This window comes from Manis pentadactyla, unplaced genomic scaffold (genome assembly GCF_030020395.1).
Source record: "Manis pentadactyla isolate mManPen7 unplaced genomic scaffold, mManPen7.hap1 scaffold_302, whole genome shotgun sequence".
Classification (NCBI taxonomy): Eukaryota; Metazoa; Chordata; class Mammalia; order Pholidota; family Manidae; genus Manis; species Manis pentadactyla.
The window spans coordinates 52593-74232 of record NW_026644691.1 but is presented as its reverse complement, the minus strand read 5'-3'; the positions used below and the strand labels follow the sequence as shown (position 1 = coordinate 74232).

The 21640-nt window shown below is 38.6% G+C and overlaps 1 protein-coding gene across 3 annotated transcripts in view; it reads left to right on the top strand.

The window, feature by feature from the left end:
* The window catches only part of LOC130682349 (metallothionein-1A-like), a 64946-nt gene that overhangs the window by 10594 nt on the left and 32712 nt on the right, over nt 1-21640 (top strand). The window contains exon 2 of one of the 3 annotated variants that reach the window (XM_057496728.1): nt 6259-6378. The exons of the other annotated variants lie outside the window; for them this stretch is intronic. The gene's annotated coding sequence lies outside the window, so the exon portion shown is untranslated. The remainder of the gene's footprint in view (nt 1-6258; nt 6379-21640) is intronic. 3 annotated transcript variants of the gene reach the window in all.

Below are 21640 nucleotides of genomic sequence, written 5' to 3'. Positions count from 1 at the left end.
TCCATTTCTTCTAGGTTATCCAGTTTGTTAGCATATAATTTTTAATAGTATTCTCTAATAATTCTTTGTATTTCTATGGTGTCCAGAGTGATTTCTCCTTTGTCATTTCTGATTCTGTTTATGTGTGTAGACCCTCTATTTTTCTTGATAAGTCTGGCTAGGTGTTTTTCTTCTCAAGACATTCTTTTTTCTATTTCTTCCCATGTTCATTTTCTTAAGGTATTCTTATTTCTGTTTCTTCCCATGCAGTCCAGGATTCCAATATATTTTGCGTAGTGATGCTGACAGTACTACTGTCATCTGTTCCTAACCCTGCAGAGAATGCATTTAGTGTCCCATTAAGAAAAATGTTTCCTGCACGGTTTTTTGGGGTTTTTTTTCTTTTTTAGTAAATTACACATAACATAGTTTCCCATCTTAAGCATTTTTAAATGTACAGTTCAGTTGGATTAAATACATTCATATTGCTGTGCATCCAGCACTCCATAACACTTTAATCTTGAAAAATTAAAACGCCACACCCATTAAATAATAACTTCTCATTCTCCACTTCCTCCAACCCCTGTTAACAGCTATTCTACTTTCTGTCTATAATTTTAACTTCTCTAGGGACCTCGTAAGTGGAATCATACAGTATTTGTCTTTTCGTGACTGACTCATTTCATTTAGCATAATGTCCTCAAGGTTTATCCATTTTGTAGTATACCGCAGAGTTTTCTTCCTTTCTAAAGCTGAATAACATTCCATTATATCTACAGACCACATTTTGATCATCCATTCATCAATCTGTATTATTCCAGGGACACTATTGTATAAAAATTTATATTTTGCTATCATATTTTAGCTACTGTTAAACATGCTATGAACATGGGTGTACAACTGTTTCTTGGAGATCCTGTTTTCAATTCTTTTGGGTATATACCCAGAAGTGAAATTGCTGAACATATAGGATTCCATTTTCCATACATAAATTCCACTTCTAATTTTTTGAGAAACCACCATACAGTTTTCCATAGCAGCTGTAGCATTTTACATTTCCACTAAGAGTACACAAGGGCTCCAATTTCTCCACATCCTATAAACACTTGCTGGGGTTTGGGTTTTTTTTTTTTTTAGTAGCCATTCTAATGGGTATGCAGTGGTATCTTATTGTAGTTTTGATTTTCATTTCCCTAATGATTGGTCATGTTGAGTATCTTCTCATGTGCTTATTTCCATTTGTGTATCTTCCTTGGAGAAATGACTACTCAAGTCCTTTACTTTGAATTGGGCTGTTTTAGAAGTCCTCCATATAATCTTGATATTAATTCCTTATCAGACATATGATCTTCAAATATTTTCTCTCATTCTGTTGGGTTTCTTTTTTACACTGTGCATAGTGCCTTTTGATGCACAAAATTTTCATTTTCATGAAGTCAAATTTATCTGTTTTTTCTTTTGTTGCCTGTGCCTCTGGTGCCATGTCCGAGAAATCATTGCCAAATCCAATGTCATGAAGCTTTTCTCCGATTTTTCCTTCTATGGGTTATATTATTTGAGGTCTTACATTTAGGTCTTTGATCAAATTTGAATTAATTTTGTACATTGTGTTAGGAAAAGATCCCTTCTTTTGCATGTGGATATCCAGTTTTCCTGGCACCACTTGTTGGAAAAACTGTCATTCCCCATCGAGTGATCTTGGCACCCAAAAATCATCTGACCACATATGCAAGGGCTTACTTTTGGGGTCTCTGTTCCATTCCACTGGCCTATCTGCTTGTCATTATGCCAATACCACACTATTCTGATTTCAGTTAGTGTGAGTCCTTCAGTTTTGTCTCTCAAGATTGTCTTGGCTCTTCAATGGTCCCTTGTATTCCATATGAATTACACTCTCTCAAAATCCTAATGACAGAAAAAAAGTCATTGGGATTTTGAGAGTGGGTTGACTGTTAGATTGCTTTGGGTAGTACTGACATCTTAGCAATATCACATCTTCCAATCCATGAATGTGAGATGTGTCTTCATGTCTTTATGTCTTCAATTTCTTTCAGCAGTGTTTTGTACTTTTCATTGTAGAAGTCTTTCACTTCTTTGGTTATTTTAGTCTCTTTGCTGCTGCTGTAATGAACTGCTTTTGTAATTTCCTTTTTAGGTTTTTCATTGGTAATGTATAGACATACAACTGATTTTTGTATGTTGGCTGTTATCCTACTACTTTTTTTAATTTTTAATTTTGGTATCATTAATGTACAATTACTTGAACATTAGTTTACTAGACTCCCCCTATTATCAACTCCCCCTCACATACCCCATTACAGTTATTGTCCATCAGCATAGTAAGATGCTATGGAATCACTACTTGTCTTCTCTGTATATACTGCCTTTTCCCATGTCCTCCCCCACTATATCATGTGTGCTAATCATAATGCCCGTTTTTCTCCTTTCTCATTTCTGTTTCTGTTTATGCATGTAGACTCTTTTTTCTTGATAAGTCTGGCTAGGGGCTCATCTATTTTGTTTATTTTCTTGAAGAACCAGCTCTTACTTTCATTAATTCTTTCTATTGTTTTATTCTCCTTGATTTTATTTATTTATACTCTAATCTTTATTATGTCCCTCCTTCTACTGACTTTGGGGCTCATTTGTTCTTCTTTTTTTAGTTTCATTAATTGTGAGTTTAGATTGCTTAAATGTATGGTATTGTCCTTCTTTCCTGAGGTAGGCCTGTATTGCAATATACTTTCCTATTAGCACGTCCTTCGCTGCGTCCCACAGATTTTGTGGTGTTGAATTATTGTTGTCATTTGTCTCCATATGTTGCTTGATCTCTGTTTTTATTTGGTCAGTGATCCATTGGTTTTTTTAGGAGCATGTTGTGAAGCCTCCATGTGTTTGTGTGATTTTTCATTTTCTTTGTGTAATTTTTTTCTAGTTTCATACCTTTGTGATTTGAGAAACTGGTTGGTACAATTTCAATGTTTTTGAATTCACTGAGGATCTTTTTGTGTCCTAGTATATGATCTATTCTTGAAAATGTTCCATGTGCACTTGAGAAGAATGTGTATTCTGCTACTTTTGGATGTAGAGTTCTGTAGATGTCTGTTAGGTCCATCTGTTCTAATGTGTTGTTCAGTGCCTCTGTGTCCTTACTTATTTTCTGTCTGGTTGATCTGTCCTTCAGAGTTAGTGAGTGTTGAAGTCTCTAGAATGAATGCATTGCATTCTATTTGCCCTTTTAATTCTTTTAGTATTTGTTTCACATATGTAGGTGCTCCTGTGTTGGGAGCATAGACATTTACAATGGTTATATCTTCTTGTTGGACTGACCCCTTTATCATTATGTAATGTCCTTTGTCTCTTGTGACTTTCTTTGTTTTGAAGTCTATTTTGTCTGATACAAGAACTGCAAGTCCTTCTTTTTTCTCTCTATTAGTTGCATGAAATATCTTTTTCCATCCCTTCACTTTTAATCTGTATATGTCTTTGGGTTTAAAGTGAGTCTCTCGTAGGCAGCATATAGATAGGTCTTGTTTTTTAATCCATTCAGTGACTCTATGTCTTTTGATTGGTGCATTCAGTCCATTTACATTTAGAGTAATTATTGATAGATATGTACTTATTGCCATTGCAGACTTCAGATTCGTGGTTACCAAAGGTTCAAGGTTAACTTCCTTACTATCTAAGAATCTAACTTAACTCACTTAGTATGCTATTACAAACACAATCTAAAGCTTCTTTTCTTTTTCTCCTCCTTTTTTTTCCTCCTCCATTCTTAATATATTAAGTATCTTATTCTGTGCTGTTTGTCTGTCCCTTGTTTGATTTTGTGTATAGTTAATTTAATTTTCCATTTGCTTAGTATTTAGCTGTTCTACTTTCTTTACTGTGTTTTTATTACCTCTGGTGACAGCTATTAAACCATAGGAGCACTTCCATCTGCAGCATTCCCTCCAAAATAAGACTGTAGAGTTGGTTTGTGGGAGGTAAGTTCTCTCAGCTTTTGCTTATCTGGAAATTGTTTAATCCCTTCTTCAAATTTAAATGATAATCTTGCCAGATAAAGTAATCTTGGTTCCAGGTCCTTCTGCTTCATTACATTAAATACATCATGTCACTCCCTTCTGGCCTGTAATGATTCTGTTGAGAAATCTGATGTTAGCCTGATGGGCTTTCCTTTCTATGTGATCTTATTTCTCCCTCTGGCTGCTTTTAATAGTCTGTCCTTATCCTTGACCTTCACCATGTTAATTACTATATGTCTTGGTGTTGTCTTCCTTGGGTTTCTTGTGTTGGGAGATCTGTGCACCTCCATGGCCTGACAGACTATGTCCTTCCCCAGATTGGGGAAGTTTTCAGCAATTACCTCCTCAAAGACGCTTTCTATCCATATCTGTCTCTCTTCTTCTTCTGGTATCCCTGTAATGCGAATATTGTTCCATTTGGATTGGTCACACAGATCTCTCGATATTCTTTCATTCTTAGAGATCCTTTTCTCTCTCTGTGCCTCAGCTTCTTTGTATTCCTGTTCTCTAGTTTCTATTTCATTTATTATCTCCTCCACCAAATCCAATCTGCTTTTAATACCCTCCATTGTGCTCTTGAATGATTGGATCTCTGACCAGAATTCATTCCTGAGTTCTTGAATATTTTTCCATACCTCCATTAGCATGTTAATCATTTTTATTTTGAACTCCCTTTCAGGAAGTGTCATGAGGTCCATGTCATTTAAATCTTTCTCGAGAGTTGTATTAATAATTTTACTCTGGACCAGGTTCCTTTGGTGTTTCATATTTGGATATGGCGCCCTCTAGTGTCCAGAAGCTCTACTCTCTGGAGCTGCTCAGCCCCTGAAGCAATGTTGGGGGTCGCAGGGGAGTGGTATTGCTGCCTGCGGGGAGGAAAGAGCTGTTTCCTGCTTCCAGGCTACTATGCCTGTCTCCACTGCCTGAACTAGTGGGCCGAGCACACAGGTATAAGCTTTTTCCGAGAGCAGCCAGATCTGGATCCCTGCTTTCCACAAGCAGCTGGAATCTCAAGTCTCTCCAGGAATTCTGCCTGTCTTACCTTTACAACCCCGTAATCATGAGAGTATCATGAACGCACCATGAAATGTAGGTTTGTGCTCCCAGAGCAGATCTCTGGAGTTAGGTGTTCAGCAGTCCCAGGCCTCCAGTCCCTCCCCCACTCCATTTCTCTTCCTCCCACCGGTGAGCTGGGGTGGCGGAATGGCTTGGACCCCACCAGGCCACAGCTTTGGTAAGTTACCCTGTTCCGTGAGGTCCGCTCTTTTCTCCAGGTGTGTGCAGTCTGGCGCAGTCCTCTTTCCTGTTGCTCTCTCAGGGTTTGTTGTATTAATTATATTTTCATATTATATGCGGTTTTAGGAGGAAGCCTCTGTCTTACCTCTCATGCCACCATCTTTAATGATGACCTTAAATTTTAAAAAATATTTTCCCCACAAATCATATTAACTCAGACCTTCCCAAAACCATTTCAATCACTAACACCTCTTTCTTTAAGCAGACAGATTTCATCCACATCATCTACATAAATCTTGGTCTGGCTTGACTACAAAAGCTTTCACAATTCCTGCTTCTGTGTCATAGGACTTTGAATAATCTCTACTTTCTGTGTTCAATTTTTTTTTCTGATGCATAATATTGTATACCATCTGTGGGTATTATTTTCAGTAAACACAGGGCAAACATAGCCAGATGGACAGCATGTAGCTTAACCTTTTAAGCAGGCTTACTTTAACATTTTTTTTGTCCCCTTTGTTTTTCTTTAATTATTTTATTACTTCCAGGTATAAATCTTTACCTTTTGATTTGAATCTCACAAAAAAATCAAATGCTGAGAATCACTGCATCTACTAGGCAGGAATTAAATCTCAGGAGATGGAACTGTGCTCCAAGGGAATGTAATAGCCTCTGGTTTAATGTCCCCAGTATCTTCCTGAAAAGAAATCAGTTCAGTCTAATTAGGGAGCTTTGTTGTTCAATGACTTCTTTATGAAAAAGCCTTTTTGAGATCACCTAGGACATTTGCCCACATCCTTCAAAGTGTTAACTCAGTACCTCCAGAGTCCCTGTTACAGACAGAATGCTGCATTCTCCCAAATTGTGTTAAAGCATGAACCCCCAATGTGTTGGTATTTGAGATGGAGCCTTTAGGAGGTTATTAGAGTTATATGAGATCATAAAGGTGGGTCCTCATGGTGTGATTAATGCCCTTATAAGAAGAGACACAAAAGAACTTGCTATTTTTCTCTCATAGGGAAGAAAGGCCATGTGGGCACACAAAGAGAAGGCAGTCACCTGTAAACCAGCAATGGAGGACTCAACAGGAACCAAATTGGCCAGCACCTTGATTTTGCATTTTTCAGCCTCCAGAAGTGTGAGAAATAACTTTCTTCTTTAGACTACCCAGTCTTCTATTTTTGTTACGGCAGTCTGAAATGACTATTAGAGTCTCCCAAACAGTCATAAGTCTATGTAAGGATTTTCCAAAATTGAAACCAACCCAGTAACCATTAGTTCTTCTTGCTTTGAGTAGTCCAAAAATAAGACTACATTACTAGATATTTTAGCAACTCCAACCTAAGTCTTCTTTTCTTTTTCCTTTTGTTATTTAGGCCCTGGAACCCTTATATAATTATAAGCCAGTTCTACTCTGTCAGTTTCAAAAGTTTTTTCTGTGAATTTAGGAGCTATTATATTATCAATGCGGTTGAGTACATTTCATGAATCCAAGCCATCTGGCCCCAGTTGATTACAGTAGGTGTCCTTGAAGCAACATCATAAAAAATGATTGCATACCTAACCATGTACAGGTAAAATGGGATTTGACTTTCCTGTGCCATACAATCGAAAAAGAAAAGACTTTTTTAAGATCTGTGACAACCAAATATTATAGAGCAGCCTCCTTAATTTTCTGGACCCATATTTGTATCTTTTACTAAATTCTATAGTCCTCATAACAAAGAAAAGTGGTTCTCACCCAGGGGTGATTTTTCCGAGGAGAACCATTGGCCACATCTGGAGACATCTTCGATTGTCACAACTTGGGGGTGGTATTTGGGGAGCAGGGGGAGGTGCTACTGGTATTCAGTGGTTAGAGGCTTGGGATGTTGCTAGACATCCTTTAGGGACTAAGATAGCCTCCCAGAGCAAATAGTTATTCAAATTACCAGTGCTGCTCAGCTTGAGAACCTAGGATGCCCACCAACCCAGCTCTTAAACGTCTCCAGCCCTTTGTTTGTGGAGTTGAGTTGAATCTCTCTTCCCCATTACAATAGTCAAATAAAATTTTCGTTGCCTGGTTAACTTTGCCAGGTGCAATTTTTCTTTACCAGCACCAAGCACCCCAATTCCTTAGGCTCTCGATATTTGCTGTTCCCTCCCTCTGGAATGTGTTGACCCCAAGGTTCATCTTCATGAGCTACTCCCTCACTTCCTTCAGACCTTTGTTCAAAACACCTCCCTATCAGTGAGCTCTCCTCCCTTACTGGAATAGCAAGTTCTATCCCCCAGTCTTCTCTCCACCTTAACTTTGTTCATCCTTCTCCATAGGATTCATCATCAAGACTTACTACATACTCATTGTCTGTCTCTCCCCAGTACAATATAAGCCCACAAAGGCAGGATTTTTTTTCCTGGTTTGTTGACTGCTATGTCCCTGACATTTTGGCACAGGTATTGAGGAAGTACTAAAGTAAATATTTGTTGTATGAAAGAACAACAATGAATTGAGCATCAGTGGCTATCTGATGCCTTTCTGTGTCATTGGAGGCCAAACCTTAAGTCTTAACTTTAATAATTCAGTTATCTAAAATCTGGTGATCCTAACTTAAACAGGCTGAGCAACTTCATTGGTATAATCTATGAAATAAGTCTGTGAATGCATTTCAAATGGGATTTTACTAAGACATTGACAGATACAAGGTAAAATTGGAAAAGCAATAATTAAAAAGTAGGTTCGATTAGAAGAAACACACACCTCATAGATTTATCAATTCCCTTTGCTTCCTCTTAATTTCTGATTCAGCGACTATAGTGAGGAATCTACTAAATGGAATGTTGTAAGACATAGCAATGAATAAAATGCACTTCCTATTATAAAAGATTATGCTGTAATAAGAAATAAGACAATTTTGAAAGGGTATTTAGGAAGAAAGCTAACTAATGAGAGTAATTGAACATCTGAAGCAAAATGAGGGTATATTTTAAAAGAGAAACTTGTGAACTGCTGGCTAACTGGAATATTTAGGAGAAGATACAATATTGGGGGTTAGGATCTTTACTGTGCCCTGGACTACACCCCACTCCTCAGCCCATTCCAAGCTCTATAGCACTATACTTCAGCATTCTGTCACCTAACTTAAGAAATGCTGAAAGGTTATTCTTCCTTAGCTTAGGTCTCTCCAATGTTCAGAATAAAAATAATAAAAGCTAATATATAGAAAGTGCTTACTTACCATGTACCAGGTATTATTTAAAATACATGAATCATCTTATTTACTCCTCTCAACTATATGAGGTTTTATTGTTAATATCCCCACTTACCTGCCAAAAGTCATGCACTACTAAAAGGCAGAATCATGACAATTACAAAAATCAGATGAAGACATTGAATAAATTACCATATAAAAACTGTGTAGGTACTAGATAAGAGAATCAGCGGTAGTTAGTATAAGAAATGTTTAATTACCCTATTTTCCACCACAAGACCCTAAAATACTTGTCTGCATCATTAATATCTACTCATAGTGAGCCCGTGGGCTCCCAACACTCTCAGGAAAGTATCATTTATGACTCCCTCCTTTCACAATCTGTAGTGATCTCATTCAAATTCTGTGGCCAGTTTGAAGCACTTTGTGGGAACCCTGTTGTCAATGGTAGAGCATCTTTTATTTTAAAAAATAAATTCCAATTGCCAATCTTGCATTTGCACATTGCAAAGCATGAAAATGAAAATGTGAACTCTCAAAGACCATTTTAAAACAAAAAAGAGGGAAATTAATGTTAACCTGAATAGAGGTTAAGAATATAGAGAGTCTATATCATGATTGTCAGTGGCAGCCATTGTATTCCACCATATGAAAGAACATCATCTGTTTGACCCTATTCTTGAGTATTGAGGTTATTCAAATATTTGGCCATTAAAAACACTGATAGTAAAAGATGAAAAAAAAGAATATAGATTCTAGAATCAGAAAGACAGGTTCAAAATAGAGCTTGACACTTACGGCCTTTGACTTAAGCAAGTTACTAAACTATTTGGAAGTAGCGCACTCTTCTCATTTCTGAAGTGGAAGGTAAAATTAGTGCATATTTGAAAGACTGTTATGAGAGTTAAATTCAATAATATATGTAATTTATTCAGTATATCCTACAATAGAATAAGCACTGTATAAAAGCTTTCTATTACTGTCAGCATTATTGCTATTATTCTTTGCAGAATCACAAACAAGTAACACATCAATAAAAATGTAGCTGTTGGTACAGAGATAGATTATTAATTATAGTATTATGGAATTTATTATAATTTTCACCTTTAGAAAATTCTAAAGCTTATTAATTATAATATGCTCTAATTTGTTTTTCTTCTTGAAAAGTCATTTGTTTCTTTTCCTGATAGACTTCAAGCTCATTGAAGACAGAGATTGTGTCCTTCACTTCAACATATCTTTATTTCTTTTTTTCAATTTTTTTTTACTTTGGTATCATTAATCTACAATTACATGAAAGACATTATGTGTACTAGGCTCCCCCCTTCACCGAGTCTCTCCCACATACCCCTTCACAGTCACTGTCCATCAGCGTAGTAAGATGCTGTAAAATCACTACTTGTCTTCTCTGTGTTGCACAGCCCTCCCCGTGCCCCCCCCCACACTATACATGCTAATCATAATGCCCCCTTTCTTTTTCCCCTGCCCTTATCCCTCCCTTCCCACCCTTCCTCCTCAGTCCCTTTCCCTTTGGTAACTGTTAGTCCATTCTTGGGTTCTGTGATTCTGCTACTGTTTTGTTCCTTCAGTTTTCCTTTTTTCTTATACTCCACATATGAGTGAAATCATTTGGTACTTGTCTTTCTCCACCTGGCTTATTTCACTGAGCATAATGCCCTCTAGCTCCATCCGTGGGCATCTGTCTTGTTCCCGATCTCAGAGGAAAAGCTTTCAGCCTCTTGCTGTTCAGTATGATGTTAGCTGTGGGTTTATCATATATGGCCTTTATTATGTTCAGGTACTTGCCCTCTATGCCCATTTTGTTGAGAGTTTTTATCATGAATGGATGTTGAATTTTCTCAAATGCTTTTTCAGCATCTATGGAGATGATCATGTGGTTTTTGTCCTTCTTTTTGTTGATGTGGTGGATGATGTTGATGGATTTTCGAATGTTGTACCATCCTTGCATCCCTGGGATGAATCCCACTTTGTCATGGTGTATGATCCTCTTGATGTATTTTTGAATTCGGTTTGCTAATATTTTGTTGAGTATTTTTGCATCTATGTTCATCAGGGATATTGGTATGTAGTTTTCTTTTTTGGTGGGGTCTTTGCCTGGTTTTGGTATTAGGGTGATGTTGACTTTATAGAATGAGTTTGGGAGTATCCCCTCCTCTTCTATTTCTTGGAAAACTTTAAGGAGAATGGGTATTATGTCTTCCCTGTATGTCTGATAAAATTCCGAGGTAAATCCATCTGGTCCGGGGGTTTTGTTCTTGGGTAGTTTTTTGATTACTGCTTCAATTTCCTTGCTGGTAATTGACCTGTTTAGATTTTCTTTTTGGGTCAGTTGTGGAAGGTTGTATTTTTCTAGGAAGTTGTCCATTTCTCCTAGGTTTTCCCAGCTTGTTAGCATATAGGCTTTCATAGTATTCTCTAATAATTCTTTGTATTTCTGTGGGGTCTGTCATGATTTTTCCTTTCTTGTTTCTGATTCTGTTGATGTGTGTTGATTCTCTTTTCCTCTTAATAAGTCTGGCTAGAGGCTTATCTATTTTGTTTATTTTCTTGAAGAAACAGCTCTTGGTTTCATTGATTTTTGCTATTGTTTTATTCTTCTCAATTTTATTTATTTCTTCTCTGATCTTTATTATGTCCCTCCTTCTGCTGACCTTAGGCCTCATTTGTTCTTCTTTTTCCACTTTCGATAATTGTGACATTAGACTATTCATTTGGGATTGTTCTTCCTTTTTTAAATATGCCTGGATTGCTATATACTTTCCTCGTAAGACTGCTTTCGCTGCGTCCCACAGTAGTCGGGGCTTTGTGTTGTTGCTGTCATTTGTTTCCATATATTGCTGGATCTCCATTTTAATTTGGTCTTGATCCATTGATTATTTAGGAGCATGTTGTTAAGCTTCCATGTGTTTGTGAGCCTTTTTGCTTTCTTTGTACAATTTATTTCTAGTTTTACAGCTTTGTGGTCTGAAAAGTTGGTTGGTAGGATTTCAGTCTTTTTGAATTTACTGAGGCTCTTTTTGTGGCCTAGCATGTGGTCTATTCTGGAGAATGTTCCATGTGCACTTGAGAAGAATGTGTATCCTGTTGCTTTTGGATGTAGAGTTCTATAGATGTCTGTTAGGTCCATCTGTTCTAGTGTGTTGTTCAGTGCCTCTGTGTCCTTACTTATTTTCTGTCTGGTCGATGTGTCCTTTGGAGTGAGTGGCATGTTGAAGTCTCCCAAAATGAATGCATTGCATTCTATTTCCTCCTTTAATTCTGTTAGTATTTGTTTCACATATGTTGGTGCTCCTGTGCTGGGGGCATATATATTTATAATGGTTATATCCTCTTGTTGGACTGAGCCCTTTATCGTTATGTAATGTCCTTCTTTATCTCTTGTTACTTTCTTTGTTTTGAAGTCTATTTTGTCTGATACGAGTATTGCAACTCCTGCTTTTTTCTCCCTGTATTTTGCATGAAATACCTTTTTCCATTACTTGACTTTTAATCTGTGCATGTCTTTGGGTTTGAGGTGAGTCTCTTGTAAGCAGCATATAGATGGTTCTTGCTTTTTTATCCATTCTATGTCTTTTTTATCCATTCTCTGTGTCTTTTGATTGGTGCATTCAGTCCATTTACATTTAGGGTGATTATTGAATGCTACGTACTTATTGCCATTGCAGGCTTTAAGTTTGTGGTTACCAAAGGTCAAGGTTAGCTTCTTTACTATCTTACTGTCTAACTTAACTCGCTTATTGAGCTATTATAAACACTGTTTGATGATTCTTTATTTCTCTCCATTCTTATTCCTCCTCCTCCATTCTTCATATGTTGGGTGTTTTGTTCTGTGCTCTTTTTAGGAGTGTTCCCATCTAGAGCAGTCCCTCTAAGATACCCTGTAGAGGTGGTTTGTGGGAGGCAAATTCCCTCAACTTTTGCTTGTCCGGGAATTGTTTAATCCCTCCTTCATATTTAAATGATAATTGTGCTGGATACAGTATCCTTGGTTCAAGGCCCTTCTGTTTCATTGCATTAAATATATCATGCCATTCTCTTCTGGCCTGTACGGTTTCTGTTGAGAAGTCTGATGATAGCCTGATGGGTTTTCCTTTGTAGGTCACCTTTTTTTTCTCTCTGGCTGCCTTTACTACTCTGTCCTTATCTTTGATCTTTGCCATTTTAATTATTATGTGTCTTGGTGTTGCCCTCCTTGGGTCCCTTGTCATGGGAGTTCTGTGCATTTCTGTGGTCTGAGCGACTATTTCCTCCCCCAGTTTGGGGAAGTTTTCAGCAATTATTTCTTCAAAGACACCTTCTATCCCTTTTTTTCTCTTTTCTTCTTCTGGTACTCCTATGGTGCGAATATTGTTCGTTTTGGATTGGTCACACAGTTCTCTTAATATTCTTTCATTCCTGGAGATCCTTTTATCTCTCTCTGCATCAGGTTCTCTGCGTTCCTGTTCTCTGATTTCTAGCCCATTAATGGTCTCTTGCATCTCATCCATTCTGCTTTGAAGTCCTTCCAGAGATTGTTTTATTTCTGTATTCTCCCTCCTTAGTTCTTGCATAGTTCTCTGCAAGTCCATCAGCATGGTTATGACTTTTGTTTTGAATTCTTTTTCAGGAAGATTGGGTAAATCTACCTCCCCAGATTCCTTCTCAGGAGAGGATGTGGAAGGTGTCTGGGTTAGCCTGGTCTGGATCAAATTTTTTTGCCTTTTCATGTTGATAGATGCAGTGGTATGCTATTGACTTGCCTGCCATGTGGGAGAGCCAAGACCTTTTCCACTTGCTCCTGGCCTTTCTTTACTGGGACAATGGCGACCCCTAGTGGCTTGTGTTGGGCAGTTGCATGTAGTCTGGGTCTGTTTCTTGCCCAGCTGCTATGGAGGAAGCTCCCTTGCTGTGGGTGTGGCAGCCTCAGGCTGCTGCTCTGCTATGGTGGGGTGCCGGAGGGAGAATGGACAGGGGGTGCTGTTTATCATTGTGAGGGGTCTCAGAACTGCTGCCCAGGGGTTTAGGGCACCCAGAGTTCCCTGGGATTCCCAGGTGTTGGGCTAAGTGTCCCGGGATGCTTCTGTCCAGCAGTGGAGTCCCTATCCCTTTAAGACTTTCAAAAAGTACTTGCTTTTCTTTGTCCCAGGGGCGCAGGCTGCGGGGACCCGCTCACAGGTCTTACTGTCCTGTTTCCCTAGTATCCAGCACCCCACCCTCAGGTACGGATGGCTGGGGCTGGCTATGTAGCAGACCTGGGCTCCCTCTCCCTCCCTGCTCCGACTCCTCCCGCCGGGAGCTGGGGTGAGGGGCGCTCGGGTCCCACCGGGCCGGGGCTTGTATCTTACCCCCTTCGCCAAGTGCCGGGTTCTCGCAGGTGTGGATGTAGTCTGGCTGTTGTCCTGTATCTTCTGGTCTCTCTTTTAGGGATAGTTGTATTTGTTGTATTTTCAAAAACATATATGTTTCTGGGAGGAGATTCCCACTGTCCTACTCATGCCGCCATCTTGGCTCCGCCCCCCATATCTTTATTTCTTATCTGCTATGTGTCAGGCATCATTTTATGGTCAAAGAAATAAAAAATAAACTAAAAAGAAAAAATCCTTACATTCCTGAGGCTTTTACTTAGGGTAAAAACTGGTAATAAATAAACAAAAACATAGAACATAAATAATATACAATTAGAGAGATATCCCCAATATCTTGAATAGGAGCTAGTTCATAATAGGTACTCAATTTAAGTTAAATTCAATTTGATTACATGAAATTATGTTATTATGAATATGCAGATGTACTGGAGAACTCTTTCAGGCTCAGGAGAGCCAATTCCATGCATTTGTTTCCAGTTCTGTGTTCAGTGATTTTGCTTTGGTAGCTTTAAATCTGCTATGCTGGGAGTTTTTACACAGAATTAAGCAATGCTACAAACTGCAGCTATTTTTTCCTGGAAACCATTTGTTACACATTTATCAACACACACTAGATAAAGGCTTATAAAGTGTGGAATCTGAATTTTATGCACTTCTGAAAAAAATTACCCTTAATATATCACATTAATATGTTAACATATGTTAATATAATAGCACATTAATGTTTATAAATTCCAGAAATTCAAATTCACAAATTATGTAATGCAATGCTAGTCTGAAGATTATTAAATATATATATACTTACATAAATAGAATTATTTTCTCCCAATAATTGTAACTATCCCTTGACTATTCAGGCCTATAGAGTAAGTGAGACAGAGACCGTGGATGTAGTCAGAGTAGGGTGAGGGCCTCCAGAGGGGGCAGTGCGGGATATTTGCAGTCAGAGCAATGTAACTACATGCAAAGAAACCCCTCTGCTAAAACTCTATGTTAAATATTGAGCTCTAGAATCATTCTTCAGTGAAATCAGTTAATGTTCCCCAGATAAAGAAGAGTAGCACATGTTTTATTATGCTAACCATTTATAATCATGGGTAAGGTTCACTTTAGCATACTAAAAGGCCCAGGCCTATGTGCTGTCTTTCCTCCTTCAGATCTGATGGAGTGATTTTGTAAACTGGGCAACTAATTTAGCAAGTAAGTCCAGGCATAAACAACACAGTAAAAGGCAGGAAGGATTCCACCTTGAAGATAAGATTGCATTTTAATACCCAAGAAGTTAAGACGTTAGAGATTCCTAACTTACTTCTTAGCAAACAATCCCTTAGCCCACCTTGTGGGGCTGAGCAGGTGGCCTTATTTCATATGCTCCCAGACCACGATGCTGATATGTCAGAGAGAAATCATTAGAGGAAGTTGCTCGTGTTAAGTTCATTCTAAATATTCAGGGACCACTTAACAAGTCCACACCCCTAAGTTCTTTTCATGTTCTCGAAAAATCCTCAACTGCCTATAAAACCCCCTAGACAATGCACCACTACGGACTCTCCAGTCCCCTCCTGGCGTAAGCTGGGAGCTCTGTCCTTTCACTGTATCTCTAAATTAAAGCCTGTACCTTGCTCTCCTACCTTGACTGTTTGTGAAGCTCATTCTTCGGCTCTGCAAACAAGAACCCCGGCATCATAAGCATAATTTGGATAGGCCAGAAAATCGACCAACTAAATAATGTTTTCTGTTTAATTTTAAATATACCTTTTCAATGACACAATTTGGATTTTGAATATGAATTTATTTGATATTAACCAATCTTGTATGCTTTAAACATAATAACCCACTAGCTATGGAGGGAAAAGAGAAGTTCTGGGTGTCAGGAGGAAGGATATTTGAAGTTATTTCCCTGTGGAAAAATCTCATGCAAATAATTTGGTAGACTCTAAGTAGAGCTATGATGTCCTGGGCTAGAAATTTCCTAGGGCTGCATGCCTGGGGAATATAAATTATTAAATCATGATTTTTTTTAAAAATGAAAAAGCTTTTAAATTCTGCTCTATCATGTGGTTTATTATTTAATTTTCAGTGATATAATGCATCAAATTTACTTTGTTCTTATATTTTATTCCTATTAAAATATTGGAAATAGATTTGTTTCTGAACCAAAAGTGTGAGAAAGGGAAACATTTGTGTATCCTTAGTCAGCAGGAGATCTCATAGAAAAGGAGCAAGTAAGTCTGAGCATTATCAGTCTGTTCTCAAAAACAACTTTAAACTGTATTTCTAGCCTATGCCCCGGTTGAAACATCCAGATCTTATTATATTTAGTTGCTATCATGCAAATTAAATAGCATGTTAAGTCTTAAGAGAATGATCACATTATTTCTGTTACATTGATCAGCAAGTGGTGATAATATTTTTCAATGATTTCAATTTTAAATTATTTTCAATTATCAATGATATTTTTCAAAAATAATACGTATCATTTATCAAAAAACCACTCCTGTCCCAGACAGAACTTTTGGAAATTCATATATAATCTTGAATGCCTATCACAACCCTATCAGGAATCTATTATTACAAATGAGGAAATTTATGCACCGAGAGAATAAGCATTTCCTCCTAGGTAACATGACTGGCGAATGACAAAAACAGAAGCCTAAAAAATACCCTCTGGCTCCAAAGCTCATATGAGTTTATTGAACTTACTGGCAATTACCTACTCTTCATGATAATCCCCCTTAATTTGTTCAATGGCACCTTTTCCATGGGTGAAAGAGAATAAACATCAAGTTGGCAATAGGGGCAATTATCTCCACAAACACTACAATCCAAAACCAACTCAAAGCAGATTGAATTGGAACTAAAGGTTATCCCAGTCTTACTGTGGATGATCTGTTTTGATTAGTTTACAAATGGTACAAATTGTCCTTTTGAATTTACGCCAGGAGCAAAGTAGAAGTTTGGCTTTTAGTTTTGCCAGGCTGTAGACTCCAATTTGTGACAAAGACATTGTTAAGTAAAAAGAGACTGTCTAGCTAGAACTTTCATTTCCAACTCAAATGGCAGCCTCTGGTAAGAGGAGCCAAAAATCATTTTCAAAGGAAAGGCTGTCTCTAATGCTGGGGAGGAAGACATTTCCTCTGTCCCTCGAGGTTCTTTCTTCTAGCTGGTCCAAGAATCAAACTGACATGAGACATGAATAGGAGAAAAAAAAAACAACTTTCATAAAGTTCAATTATTTATCTATCCATGGGGAAGCCATACACTTGGGTTGCAAAGATAGTGAAAGAGAATGAGGTATTTATGTCATCCTGAACCAAGGAGAAGGCAGTTGGGGTCTGAGACTGGGCCCATCAAGGAATGGGGAATCAATTCAGAGGACTATGAAAAAGTAAATGTTTGGTAAACAAAATACCTCTTGGGCCACCCAGAACCAATGAGGCCCAGAGAGAAATTTTAACAGACTCTGTCACGTTCCTTCCTATCACTCCTAGTTTACATTATAATATAGCTCTCTGGTGATGGTTCTTCTGGAGGAGTTCCTCCCTCCAACTTCTTGTTCTGTTATTGGGAGTGGAGGGGGATGCCCAAAGGATTTTCCTGAGTCTTTTGGGCCTTGACAGTTTTTCAGCTCAAAATAATCTTCATGTCACAATGGCACATCATGGCGTGGCATGCCCTTGGTCCCTACACTAATAAACTTAACTTAAAGGTAGCATAGACATATCCTAAGATTAGAGTTGAAAACAAGCAATTTAGGTCCCTCAAGTAAAGCTAAGAAAAGAGAATTTAGGTAAAAATGTACAATAGTTGTGAAATAAGTTATGTACAATCCAGAAATAATGAGTTCAGTGAGAAATACCATGAAACACACAGCGCCATAGTGATAAGCACCAGAGGCCTAGTGTCTAATTTCCTGCAAACATGCCATTGTTAATTTGGGAAGCATATTTAGGAGGTCCGATGTGACTTTAGGAGTGGAATATGCTTGCCTTTCTCTCTTCCTGCCTTCCTCCATTTACCCAAACATTAACAAGCAGAGCAGTTACTTCAGGCTTATCAAACTTCATTCAGTGGCACATTTCTAAATATGCTGTGAATTACGATTACACTCAACACACAGTTTCTGTACATTTTAAAGCTTTGTGACATTTAGCTGTTTGATTCATCTGAAATTTTTGTGCGAGACTAGGGATCCATAGTCTTCTTTGTTTTTTCTGTCTGGATACTTAATTTCTCAAAACATTTAATAGCCTCTCCTTTCTCCACCAATCTGCAGTACCACCACTGCCATACATCAGGGACAGAGTAGTAATGCTTAAATGAGTCATGTCATGTGCTATAGTGCCTGCTAGATTGTAGCAACTATTATTTTTATTGTGCATAATAAAGGTAGTTGGGGTAGGCAGGAAAATGTCTCTACAAAGATGCTCACATCCTGATCCCTGGAACCTGTGAGTCATATGGCAAAAAGGAATTAAGGTTGTGTAGTTACAGGAGGAAAGAATGTTCCCAGCATGGGGTGAATAAACCAGTGAAACCAGTGAAGCCAAAATCAGTTGAGGGAAAACCTAAAGTGGGGGAAACCCATTTATTGCTAACAAGAAGCCTGGTTCACGCCTCTCCTTCAGCTACTCCTGCTCACCCGTTTCTCTCCATCCAGGGGCACACTCGCCACTCGCTGCTCATAAACACCTACTGATATGGAAATGGCTAAGGAGAGAACAGTTTCTCTCCACCCCTTGTAAACACTTATTGATATGGAGATGGACTAAGGTCAGATGAGAGATTCTGGAAATACAGCAATTTTACCCTCATCCCACCCCTCCAGAATTCTTGCCATACAGTCTACTAAGTTCCCATCTTCCATAACAGCCCCTAAAAAGCTGAAAAACTGGAGAAAAAAGAGTGAGACAACTGGAGCACTGTAACTAGACCAATAACATACAATAAAAACAGAAATAAATCATGATAATCTTTAAACCGGAGGATTCAGCTAGGTTCAAAGTCCTGTGCAGATTAAGTCCATGGCTCCCCCATTCCACAGGAGGAGACCTGCAGCTGAACTAGTAGGGAGCTCTGAGCAGGACAGCAAGCAGCAGCTGTGGCCAGGGGGTGGGTCCAAGCTGCAAGGACTGTAGAAGAAAATAACCTTAAGGGCAATAAGATAAATGTCTTAATGACACCAGAATAGGCAAGTATTGTCCATCAGGTAGGATGCATGCTGGAGAGTGGTCCTGTGATAGGACAGTGGCAGGGATGGGATTTCGTCCTGGTCCAGTATACCAGACTTTCACCCTGGGAGAGTTACAGATGGGTCAATATATAGGGCTCCTGGAGGTAAATGTAGTGGCCATAAAGATAAGACAAAACTTCTCCATAAAATGCTCTCACCTCCCAGCATTTTTAGGTACACTACTGTGATCTTTAGGGGCCACTCTGCTGTTACTCCAAGACCACACCAGTGACCAACTTCCAGGCCTTGTTCTCAAGGTGCCAGAATGGCCAGCCATCGCTGGTCCATGTCTCAGAATGTCCAAGGCCACATCCACTCAACAAAGTTTCCAGGGCTTAGTGCAGTTGGGACTGGCAGCAGGATGTTGCTCTGCTGACCATATCCTGGCTTCAATAACTCCTCTTTGGTTTGTACATACAGTTGTATAGGAGAGGCAGCAATGTGTGTTAGCATATCCACAGGGCTCAAGGCTCTTTTTAGGGCTTCTCATTCAAACACCATATTACTGTCCATAAGCAAACTGACCAGCTCTTTCTTGTTTCCAGCTGACTGTCTTTGAACTCAACACATAACTCTTTTCTAAGTCTCCAGCCTGCTGGCCTCCTCCATCAGACTTTGAGAGTGGCTCTAAGGATGAGTCTTCTGAATTGGTTGTGGGGTTTCTGGAATTGACTGTCTAATCCGATTAGATTTAATGACTATTTCTAGTAGTAAATAAAGCATTGATAGTCCACAGCAATAGAAATACACAAAATATCGCCATTAGGGTCTCATAATTAAACACTTAGAAGAATCAATGATCTAGTTGACCGTGTATTTAATACCTTTGAGCATTTTTGTCAAGCTAACAAATATAATGAGATTGGTTGGTTGTTCCTAAGGTCACTGAACATAGTGAGGAAAGAAATGGATGAGGGCAAGGATTTGAATTCCTAGCTCACACATCACATAAATGACCTGAAAGCTTCTGTGCCTGTCCTATAGTAAGGCCTGTATCTCCTGTAGGTAAGAACTGAGGTTGCTGAAAAACAAAACCAGAATCTCATCGTGTGAGTGACTAAATTACATTACAAATCTAAATGCCAGGCTCACAAGTTATTTACTGTTGAAGGGAGGGCATTGATTGGGAAGGAACACCCTCTTAAAGTTAGACTGGGGATGCGGGGAAAGCTACTCATGAAGCGTGGGAATGTTTGAGCTCCTAAATTCTGATGAATCTGTTTTGCCAGAAGAATTAACATCTCCACCCCGAGTAGAAGCAGTCCCTCCACCCCTGTCTCAAATTAATCCTGAAGCAGTTTCCATGCAAGACAACAGCTGATTCCCCTCAGGACTGACCCCCTCCACTGCTTTTTGCTATTACTGTAGATATAGACCTACAAGTAGACTCAAGTCCCAGCTGACCACTAAAGGTGAGGTACAAAGTATGACCCATGAGGAGGTACACTACATTCCAAAAAACTATTTGAATTTTCTAATTTGTACAGACAAAAGTCCTGGAATGTGTGTAACTAGGTATTAAAGATGTGGGATAGTAGCAAAAGGAACATAAAGTTGGATCAGACCAAAGTTGTTGATAGGGGCCCACTTAGCAGACATTCTACATTTTAATGTTGCAGCTATCAAAGTGATAAAGAGCTTTAACAGTTTGGTTGGTTGGCCTAAATATGGACTAGTTTGTTGACCATACTGCTCACTAACCAAAGTGTACAAGCTAGTAATGCCAGACATGCCTTGGTTTACTGCAGATGAAGGGATTCAAAGGCTTAGGGAGACTGGAGTGTTAGAATTAAGATCTACTCACAACCATAAAAGTGTCCCTACAAAATTCATATGTTGCAGTCCTAACCCCCAGTACCTCAGAATGGGATGTTACATGGAGATTGGATCCGTACAAAGCAATCAAATTAAGATGAGGTCCTAAGGGTGGGGCCTGATCCAATATGACTTGTGTCCTTATAAGAGAGGAAATTTTAACACAAAAGTTCACATAGAGGGAAGATGATATGAAGAGATGATCACATGAGGCAATCACACAAGAAGACCGTGATCCAGAAGCTGAAAAGAGCGGTCTAGCGCAGATTTCCCCTCCCAGCCCTCGGAAGGAACTGACCTGGCTCACACCTTGCTTTTAGACTTCTAGCCTCCAGAACTCTGTGACAATAGATTTCTGTTTGAGCCACTCAGTTTGTGGTGCTTTGTTTTGGCAGCCTTAGCAAACTAATATACTAAATGTCCAAGAAGTTCTATTTCTGTTCTTATTTTTATTACTGCTACATTTTGGAAAGAGTAAAATATCAGTTAAATTCTTTGAAATCTTTTATCTGTGTCAGAAGAGCAACTGCCCACCATTGCCATCATAAACTTAAGTTTAAATGTACTACTTTTATGTTCAGGAGTCAGCAGGCCTACCTTCTTGCTGGCTTACTACATTTTTTTTATTTTCCACTTATCTTTGTCATCCTTTATCTTTACTTATTTTGTGTTTTGTTTTCTTCTTCCTTCTTGGCTACTAGTTTACACCATTTCAACCAATAGACTTTTCCCTTAACTGTAATAGGAATAGGATTGGTCATTGCCATTGTCTACTTGGTCCTAGACAAAGTATAT